This window comes from Silene latifolia, chromosome X (genome assembly GCF_048544455.1).
Source record: "Silene latifolia isolate original U9 population chromosome X, ASM4854445v1, whole genome shotgun sequence".
NCBI lineage: Eukaryota > Viridiplantae > Streptophyta > Magnoliopsida > Caryophyllales > Caryophyllaceae > Silene > Silene latifolia.
In genome coordinates this window covers 215,195,181-215,206,487 of record NC_133537.1, presented here as the reverse complement: position 1 = coordinate 215,206,487, position 11,307 = coordinate 215,195,181, and positions in this window count along the sequence as shown.

Here is an 11,307-nt window from a genome sequence, read left to right as displayed (position 1 = left end):
GAGATTCAAATTGCCCAAATGAAAGAATTCCAAGTAATCACTCCCCACCGTTCTTTGGACATTGATCATGAATGTGAATTTGAAGTAGTAACCTTTGACATGGAAAATGAGAAGAGGGAAGATCCAATCTCCTTAAGCTCTTGTGAGTATGAAAGTGTGATGTTTGATGAAGAAGACATGAGGTTGAGTAAGCCAACTACTCTTAGCCTTTGTGAGTATGAGGGTGTGTCCTTTAATGTGAATGTTGAGATGTTGGAGAAAGAATTGCATGAAGCCCCTACTTATGATTCATATGAAGATAGCAATGATGATGAGACCATAAAAAGGGCCTATGAAGAATACGTGCCTTACAAGGACCGAGAGGGATGGACTTGTAATATCACCTTGCTTGAGGAACCTATCCTTGAGACATTTTAGATATCCTATCATGAAGATGAATGTCCTTTCCCTATCTCCCATGAAGACTACTTGACACCTACCATGGAGCCAATGATTGTTGAAGAGGATATGGTGAACCTTCTCCAAAAGGTCAAAGCATCATACAAACGCTACTTGGTGGAAAAGCTCAAAGAAAAACTTGCACGTGAAGCTACTTGTGGAAATTTGGCACCCACAATGTCAACTTCTAAGGGACTCGATCATCAAAGCCATGACAATTCTCCTTCCACCTTGGAAGGATTGAAAAATCAAAGTGCCATCATCATCACCAAAATTGAAGAAGAAGTTGGTGAGTGGAAGTCTACGGATGAAAATGAACCATACTTCATACCTAGTGTTGACAAGAATCATGGGCTTATTTATCGGAAGCATTGGTAAAGCTCTAGCGCCGAGGACAAGGCGAAAGAAAGAACATATGGCAAGCTTCCTTGGCCAAATTTCACGTTCAAATGGAGCAACCCATACTTGTGCTTATTTGGAGCTTGTTCACAAGCTTTCGATCTTCTACTAAGAGCCTTGAGCTCTATGGACAAGAATTTCTACAATTTTAACTAGTTTTGTGGAGTTCTATCTCAAACCACCATTTGTAAGATATTTCTTGGAATTCTACTTTGTATAATATTGTACATTTTCGCATTTTTATTTAATTTCTTGCATGAGAGTAGTGAGAGAGAGTTTTCTTACATTTTTATTGAGCAAAATTTCAGAAAAAGATAAGGAGGGACAACAAATTGGTGAAAGGGTATGATTTTGCAAAGAAAAGAAAGAAAAGGAAGAAAAACAGCGAAATACGCTCGTCCAGAGGGCTGGATGCTCGTCCAAGGCCTTCATCAGGGTACTGTTCAGCGCTGTCACGTAATCCGAGCGGATTTGGCAAAAGACGCTCGTCCATAGGGAAGACGCTCAGATTGTATTTTGGACGCTCGTCCTAAAAAGCACCTGAAGAAAAGATTTGGAACTGTACCAAAATCCGAGCAAATTTTTGAGAAGCCGCTCGTCCAATGTCAGACGCTCGTCTAAGAAAGAAGACGCTCGTCTTCCGCCTACTTCAGAAAATGCAAAGTTCCTGTCACGAAATCCGAGCGGATTTTCAGAAAGACGCTCGGATTCTACAGAGGCAAGACGCTTGTCCCGCAAGGAAGACGCTCGAATTCTGGCGTTTTTCTCGAATAATCCGCCCAGGCCCCACCCGTGTCCGCTCATCTTCCCCCTTTTTCTATAAAAACACCCCGTCTCTCCCTCATTTCCTTACCTTATCTAACCCTAAATCACTCATCTTCATCCCCAAAAACACTCCCCTCACAATAAAAGCCAACAAAAACCCCAATCTCCCAATTCAAGATGATGAATCTCAAGGGCAAGGCTAAGAAATTTGTTGAATCCACCACTAGGAAACGCAAGGGTTCATCCTCTTCATCCCCACAAGAGATGATGCCACCAAGGAACTTCCGCCCCATCATGAGAGGAGGGATAGAGCAACTTGAGTACTTCCCGGAGGTACTCTTCACCTCCGATGCCCACCGCAAGAAGTTTGTCGAGTTGCTAGGTAAGAACTATGAACCCACTCAGTTTATCGATAGTTAGAAACCCTTGGGATAAGGTACCACACCGAGATGTTCTTTGATGGCCTAGGGATTGGAAAACTTTTCCATGCCCATGAGGAGACGTACCTTAGTCTCACCCTGGAATTTTTGAGTAGCCTTCGTATTGTCACGAACACTCGAACCAATGTGAGCATGGAGTTTAGGTTGTGCAACCTAGACCATAGCCTTACACTTGATCAATTTGCTCACATTTTCGGTCTTGTTGTGCCAACCGACTATACCGATAAACCCGCCGATTTCGATGTGGACCTACTTTGGAAGGCTATTTCCGGGAGGGATTTTGTCCATCAAAAAAAGTGCTATACCTTCGCTATCCAACACCCGGTGATTCGGATCACCGAACGCTTTGTGGCCGGTACCATCAATGGGAGGTATGAACAAGATAGGTGCACTCTTATTGATTTAACATTTCTTGAGTCCTATCTAAATGTTCGGGGGACGAGGCGATACAACTTCAATACTCCCCTTGAGATGCTTATAAGGTTTTATGACTTTTCTCAAGGGAGCACCCAACTCAAGACCTTCGTGATGGGAGGTCTAATAACTATTTTGGCTAATTTTATTTGCCCTGGGTTCAACTCCCGTGAGAATTATGCTCCTCTTGAGGGGAGTACTTTGATTGATGAGGACGCCATCTTCAACCACCACCGGTGGTGTGCGTACAGTCAAGAAGGGAGTGTAGAATGGTTCACAAAAGGGTGCACCTCCATCATTCTTTCGGGGTGGAATATACCGGGCACCGACCCAAGATTGAGCCCGTATTCGCCTAGGCCGAGCTACCTCCTCGACATCCAAATCATCGGCAATCCCCCTCAAAAGGAAGAGGCACCCCGCCAACAACAAATACCTCGTGGGATGCCGGTAAGGCCTACTCCCCCACCTTTCTATGTGCCTATCCCACCATACCCTACTCCTTATACACAATTCCGACCGGAAATCCCCAATACCCCGGGCATTAATGACCTGATGAACCTTATAAATAGAGTTGACCTCGGGGTACATGAGGGAAGGGTCGACAACTACATGGCCCTTTATCCCCAGTACTATCAAATGGCTCAACAAGGGTATATTGACCCTAATGGCCCTCGACCCTCTTGGGCCCAACCACACCTTTTGTTCCCTAATCAAGGGGACTAAGCTTGGGATCTTGGTGGCCAAGGTGGAGGGCATTCTAGCCAAGGAGGAGGGTATGACCAAGGAGGAAGTTCTCACCGGTATGGCTATCCTCAAAATGATGATGACGAGTGAAAGATGCCTACCTCATCACCTCCAATTGTATGATACTTTTCTCTCCCTCTATCTTTTGTATATACATTGCATTTAGTTTAGCTTTCACATGCATTTGTATTATATTTCATATTGCATTTACATTAGTTAGTTCATATAGTATAGTTTTATTGTAATATATCTCACATAATTCATGTAGATAGTTGCATATAGACTAGAATTCATGCATAGTCATTAATGACCAATCCTATTCTTTTCTACACTAGAAATAGTGTTTAAATCGGTTTCGGGAGGTTTGATCATAGGTGACCATAGTTTACTAGAAAACATGCATCATCTAGTGTAGATTAGTTTGCATTCATTTGTTATATATGTCATATAGAATTGCATTTAGTTAGAGCATGCATTCATTCATATCATATTGCATTTGTACTTTATTTCAAAAAAAAAATCAAAAATCCAAAAACATGTATTTCTTTTTTCATTCCTACTCCTACATGTACATTGAGGACAATGTCCAAAATAAAGTGGGGGATGGGAATTTATATTCCAAAACACATAAAAATTGATTTTTTTTGAAAAAACCCAAAAATATGTTCTTTAATTTCATAAAACAAAAACCCATAAAAATTTGAAAATTTCAAAAACCAAAAACATGTTCTTTAATTTAGTAATGTAGAATTGTATATACTTGTGTTTTTGTTCTCTTATCACATAGATACAACACTACATTTGAGGCATTATCAAGGGAAAATGAAGACCGCTTGGTATGATCGCTCTAATATCTTTTTCCATTCCATTTCTTTTTCATTATTCACATGAGGAGAATGGGCTTACATGTCAAGGAGGATGTGGTGTATTTTGTTGTTGCGGTTTGTGTATCTATGTGTTGTTAGGAGTTGTATTTAGATTATTTGGCATACTAGTTGGTAGAAGCATATGCATTAAGATGTATAAATGTTAGTTGCATCATGGCATGTAGTTTGCATGTTAGAAAAATTTTGTGAAACCGTCTATTTGGGAAGCTTGACAAGTGTATATAGGCCCTAGTAGATGCTTTTTCTTCTTAAGACTTTGGTTGTTAGAATACTTGTAAAACACCCTAGGATGTGTCATGCTAGTATCCTTTGACCCATGGATTAAGGCCTAGTCAAGAGTACCTTGTGGTGTGATAACTCCTTGGCTACCGTTTATTTCAAGGTGACCCTTGAAACCATGCAATCATCATTCATCCATATTCTACCATACATTTTGTCATCAAAGGGAATGGGCACAAAAATTTTTCAAATATTTGAGTTCAAGAAATGAAATGAAAATGAAAAAGTTTGCAATTGCATCAAAAGAAAAGAGGAGTAACAAAAATAGACTCCTAATGCTTTAAATACAAGCACCCTCACTACAAATGGGGTGACTTGGAAAATGTTCAATAGAAAATGCAAAAATTTGAAAAGTTGTCAAGTATTGAATTGCCAAAAATCAAAAGAAATGGCAAAAGGAAGTGTTCTCAAATGTCAAATGCCACAAGAAATTGGGGGGAAAAAAAACAACAAAGCAAACTCCCAAACGAAACTCAAATACTATCAATCCCTTTATCCATCGTATCCATTTTTGTGCATGGTAGAGAGGGGATGACCCTTCTTCTTGTCTAGGCAAGAAGGGGAATTCCGCGATCCTCCAGTGTTTTTAACACCATAGGGAGTCTATTCTTGACAAAAGCATTTAACGACTGAGGACAAAGGTACCCTAGCTTGACACAATTTGGAGGTGATTTATTGGTATCCTTCTAGGCTTAGTAGTTTGAAGAAATTGCATCTATGAAGGAGTGTGTACCCTTGAATTGCTCCCCTTGTATATAATTTCCGCCACTTAGATGAGGAAAGTGGCTATTCTTTTGTTGATGCATCCATTACTTGATTTTGTGTGCTTTAATGCTTGGATGTGTCGCCATTTTGGCAAGACCCACCTTGCCTTACAAGAAGGCATCCTACCTCATGGTTGTCTTGTTGTGAGTTGAAGGGGCGGAGTGAGACCCGCTAATTGTCTCATATCGGCTATATTATTAGGATAGTTTAAATAAAGGTCTAGTTTTTGTCACCTCTTTACTCGGGACGATTAAAGGTATGGTTTGGGGATATTTGATGTGAACATTATTTGCACACATTTAGTCCCCTAATTGAGCCTATTTTGCATACTATTATAACATTCCATAGCCATTTTATCCGTCAAATGCTTTGTATTTTGCTTTCCTAGTGCATTTCGTATGTTTTGTAGGAAAGAAGATAATTAGGTGGAAATTCCCGTCTTTCGTGCATATTTGGAAGCTTGTTGACGATATTTGATGGACTAGTATGAAGAGAAGGCAAGAACTAAAGACTAATATTACAATAATGAGAAGTAATCGAAGAGAAGGATTCTGAAGCAGAATCCGAGCCTGAAGCAGAATCCGAGCGGCCAAAGAGACAAGACGCCCGTCCAAGAAGCATAATCCGAGCGTCCAAGCCTCGAAGACGCTCGGATTCCCTTGATACAATCGGAGCGGATTTGCCCAAAGACGCTCGTCCACCTCTTCAACAATCCGAGCGGATTCCCCTCCTGGACAAACGGATCGTGGCGTCTTCAGCTGAGATGCTCATCTCTCCGAAAAGACTAGCAATTCCCTGCTTAGAACTCACAAATGTTAATTACTAATTTAGCCTTAGTTAACCTAATGAAGCTCTACTATATATACCCCACTTGTAAATAGTCAAAGAAAAGGGGAGTTTTTAGAGTAGAGAGCCTCCACATTAGAAAATCCTCTTAGAATAGATTAGAAGTAGATTAGAATAGATTACTCTTTAATCTTTCCACAAATTACACATTAATCTCTCCTTAATTATTGTTCAAGTTTGTTACTTTTGGGTAATTGAAGATTATTGGGTTATTATTGGAGGATTGACAACCCTTCATCAATCAATCAAGTTTCTTCTTTTATTCTTTGCTCTATTATTTGGAATCATCTCAAGTTTGGTATAAATCTTTTACCCTTTGCTCTTTATTGTTTATTTCCTCATTCTCTTATCATGTTTTCACTTGTTGTAATGATTGACACCATTAATGACATGTTCTCCATGATAATGAGTGAGTAGTCTCTTAGCTATGATTAATGGGTAATTAGGAAAACCAAGATGGGAATTGATTCATGCTTAATCTAATGTGTTCACATAATTAAATTTGCTTGCTTGTTGTGATGTCAACTTATGCACATGTTATGTTTGATAAATTGCTAAGCCTATGAATCCTTGCATTTTTACCATCTCTTATCTACTCAACTTTACTTGTAAGATATAAACCAACTCGAGTCTTGTTAGACCATGCATAGAAGTTGAATAGGAGGAAAGTAAGTCTACTTGTAGGTGTTGTACAATCTAATCGATTCGGCTCCGGGACCCAACTCTTCCTATGAACCGTAAGACATAAACCAACTCGGTTCCTCGACAACATTAATTGCTTGCAACTTTGTAAACATGTTTGTATGATCAACACCATGAATCCCCTATGACCCTATGACATCCTAGTGCTTTTAGTCATTTGTTTACGTTTCCTAGTTCATTTTTTGCTTTACTTTATTGCTTGAATTAGTCTAGGACACAACTACAAACCCAAACAAATTGTGACACTAGCATAAATTGAGATAGATAGACTTAGAACCCAAAGAACACCGTCCCATGGATCGACCTCGACTTACCGCTAACTAGTTGTTTGTTGAGTATTATAAATGTGTTTGAATGGATGTGTGACGACCAACTCTTGTCCATCAGCGGCACACTTTGACCACACGGTTCTTAGTGCGTTCCCACGCGGGTCTCGTTTTCTTGAGTCGAGATCATGCATACTTCTTGAATTTTTGGATCCAACAACTCTTTTCATAGCTACTTAATTATTCATAAACATGTCTTGAATTTTATGATGCGTGGTCGTTTATTAAGCGTCCCACCATTCGCATCAGGCTATGAAATACCAAATCTTTGTTTTACTCTAAAGAATGAAAAATATTGTAGTTGGTAATCCTATTTGCACAATGGCATGTATGGTAGTAATAGTTTTGGTATATATGCTAGTCTTTGAAATGCTTGTATTGAACTTCTGATCATTACAAATCTATTCCACTGGTTCATTGCCATTGTTGTTGCTCGCTTTAGTCGTATCATGGTCTGCGCGCCATTGCCCAAATATGATTATGGCCTCCTAAATAATTGTACTGTATTGCTTGCATCATGACACATTCCTATCATTGGATTGGCGATTTAATTGGCTATATGGGACTCGAACCCATATCTTTGTGCAAAATTTGCACATTGCTCTACCATTTAGCTAATAGCCTTTAAAATACGCTAAAAAAATACGAGTCCGAAATAAGTGACATAAGTACACTAAAAGGTTTCTCGTATATTAGTAAGATAAGTAATAGATACACTAAAATGCCTTGTAGTTACATAAAAAGGCCAGTCAATGCATTAAATCTCCTCCACAATCATTTCCCTTATTTCATGCACATAGAACCTTATTTCATGCACATAGAACCTTATTTCATGCATATATAAAATTAATTTCCTTAACCAAAAGTAATTAGTATCATAATATAAACAACTGATGAAACTGAAGAACTTTATAATGCATATAGAACCTTATTTCATGCACATATAATCTTATTCATGCCCATATTAAATTTATGTCCTTAACCAACATTAATTTGTATCATAATATAACCAACTAATGCAACTTAAGAACTTTTTTATTGCACATAGAACCTTATTTCATGCACATAGAACCTTATTTTATGCGCATATAATTTTATTTCATGCCCATTTAATTTCATGCACACAAAACCTTATTTTTTTCACATATAGAATACATCCGGATACATTCCTCACTGAAGTTAACAACTTATAGCATGAACGTTCCTTGTCATTCACCAGCCATTCAGATTATGAGTAATTGGCCTGAAACTAAAATTCCACCAACAGTACTAAACGATTCGCAAGTTATTATAGTCCATATACCTCAAAAATGTTTTTACTTTTCCTTATTGTGAAGTGTGTACCTAGCAGACTATAAGTAGTAATAACTTGATCAACTCTAACAGTAGAAGAAGTTACATAATAGTCAATCATGTAAAGTAGACACAATTGTGAGAATCCATGATACCAAAATATATGGGTTTAGCACTACACCCAACAAAGAGTAGTAGAAGAGTAAAAGAAACAAAACCTGCAGAAAATTCATAAAAATGAATGCTCCTGTTTGCTATACTACATTGACATAATATTATAAAAAGTTGGTCCATAATGATCTTGCTAACAAACTACAGTCGTCAATGCTTCAGTTTCCGAGATTTAGTTCATTATCCAAACACTTAAAACAACTTCTGAACATGAAAGTATCAGTAGCGCATTGTTAAAGAGTAAGCTCAAATTGCTTCATTTGAAAACTGTTTGAGCTAAGCACAAATGAGGGAGTAACTCTTGTTTAGATGGTCTTAGACAATAACTCGTTCATAAAATTTCATATTCATAAAATGTAAGTTACTTACTGAAATCCAAAATACTGCAACAAATATAGGCGAAACAAGAACGATTTATCGGACTTCTACAAATCAAGGAGGTTGTTGTCAATGAGACAAAGACGATTGTTTGCTTCAATTAAATGAGAATTAGTAAAAAAGTATCAAACGTTGTGAATTAGGGTTATAGAAACGAACTGGTATAAACATTGAGATATATGATTGTGATTGAAATGAAGGTGAAGAAAAAGAGAAAGAATCTAATACCTCTATTTCTAGCAAAGTTGTTTCTCCTTTATATATTTCTCTTTCGTTTTCTAATGCAATCAACTGATAACACTAAACGAAAATAGAACATCAACCGGCATCCACAACCTGACCACACCAAAATTTTATCAACCGAAATGCATTTCCTCTTAAATAAACTACAAATAGATCTAATTCAATCTCTGGTAAGCATCACAACTATGGAAATTCACACCAGCAAAACTTATAAACAAGAAAAAAAAAAGAACAATCATACTGAACCTACACCTTAATAGAACATTAGCAAATAAAATCTATCTAAAGAAAATTAAAGATAACTAAAAGAGAGATTATACAATGATCCTTCATTGTAGATATCAATGGAAACAAGGAGACGTTCAGCGCCAGATTTGAGATGCTTGAGAATAACTGTTTTGTGTGCAACTATGAACGGAGCTTTGGAAGAGGCGTCATTCTTCAATAAAAAAAGAAGAACAAAATCAGGAATGCAACCCTAATCAACTAATTTGCTCATAAAAATTGAGGAATAAGAAATAAATTGGGGAAATTGAATTACCTAAATTGTAATCGGCTCGAAATCAGAAAATCGATGATGAAATCAGCGAGAACGAAGAAGGAAGCAAAGTTGAAGTCTGATGTATAGAGTAAGCTTTAAGATGGCCCAGTAATGTGATAAAAATCATAGCAATGGCGGTTGATCGTCGTAGGACAGCTTGATAATCGAAGGGAGACAAAGAATAAGTGAGAAAGGAAACTTGTAAAAATGAATTGAGTTACAGGGTTTGGGGATTGGGAGAGTGACTGTTTGATGGATTAGAAGAGTTTATTGATACGTGCATAATATATAGTCTTTTTAGCCTATTTCAGCACGTATTTCTATGCATTATTTATACTGTTTTTATAGTATTTTGCCCCGAATTGGCTACTTTGGTTCGTTTTGTCCATTTTGTAGAAATGAACGCAAAAGTAGTGGAATCGTACTCTTTTTCGTCCTTTTTGCATGCATTTAGAGGAGACGGGATTTTTCCAGAGTGAGATACTACACTTGAAAGCGTCATGGCACGGATTACGAGGCATTTAGGCGCGGACTTGAGATGAAATGAAGATTAAGAACTCGATCGAGCAGTTTAATCACTCGATCGAGTGATTTTTACGTCCCAGATTGGTCGATCGAGTGGTTTTCCACTCGATCTTTAGCATGCAGAAAGACCAGTTACTCGATCGAGTAACTTTCTACTCGATCGAGTAGATTTGCTGAGGTGTTTGCTCGATCGAGTGGTTTTAATCCAGTCGATCAAGTGGTTTTAATCCACTCGATCGAGTGGTTTCGCTGATTATGGGCTTTAAATAGCCCGTGTTATGTTTATTTCCGCAAAACTTATTTACTTTTCCTATTTAAACCTACATTAGTTAGGTTATTAGCATCAGATTTATTCACTACTTAGTTCCTATAAACCTTTTACAGCGTACTTCATTCCTCACTACTGTAACTTTATTTCGGGATTGCTTTCGCTTGGATTTTGTGTTCTTTACGCCGGAATTCGCTTGGATTGTAATTCCTTTCTCCTTCTTATTTATAATTAATCTTTTGCTCGGTTTAATTGCTTGTTACTCCATTTAATTCTTTTGCCCTAATTTCTCTTTATGCTTTTTACTTGTTATTTCATAATGTTTACTGCTGGAAATCTATTTGCTGTTAGTTTAATTAGCGACATGAGTAGCTAAACCCCTTTCATGTTGGGATTAGGGGATCTGCGGTAGGAAAGTGACGATGTAGTAGATGAAATAGATGAATTGATTACGAGACTCTGTCACCATAGCAATTTAACTGTATTTATTCAACTTAGTTGAGTGCACACTTCTGAGTTAACCTTTAATCTGGCTAAAATTAATCCTAGATCGAAAGATTGGACTAAATAGGCCTGCTATGAACAGTAGACTACCCTGACGAGAATGAAAGTTAAGTTAGTGGTATTTTAGGATAGAAAGTGGATCGAAAGGACCTTTCAATATCCGTCTTACATTAATTCGTCTGAGTCATTTACAGCTGAGTCACTGGACTACCGTAGTGAACCGAAATCCTGACATGTCCCTCTCTATCTGATAGTTTTATCCTTTTTCTCTGCTTTTATTGCTCTTACCCTTTATTCCTCTTTCCTTTAAATCTCGTAGTTTAGATAACAAATCAAACAACCCCCCCATTTGTGACCAAATAGACGGACTTCTACAAAT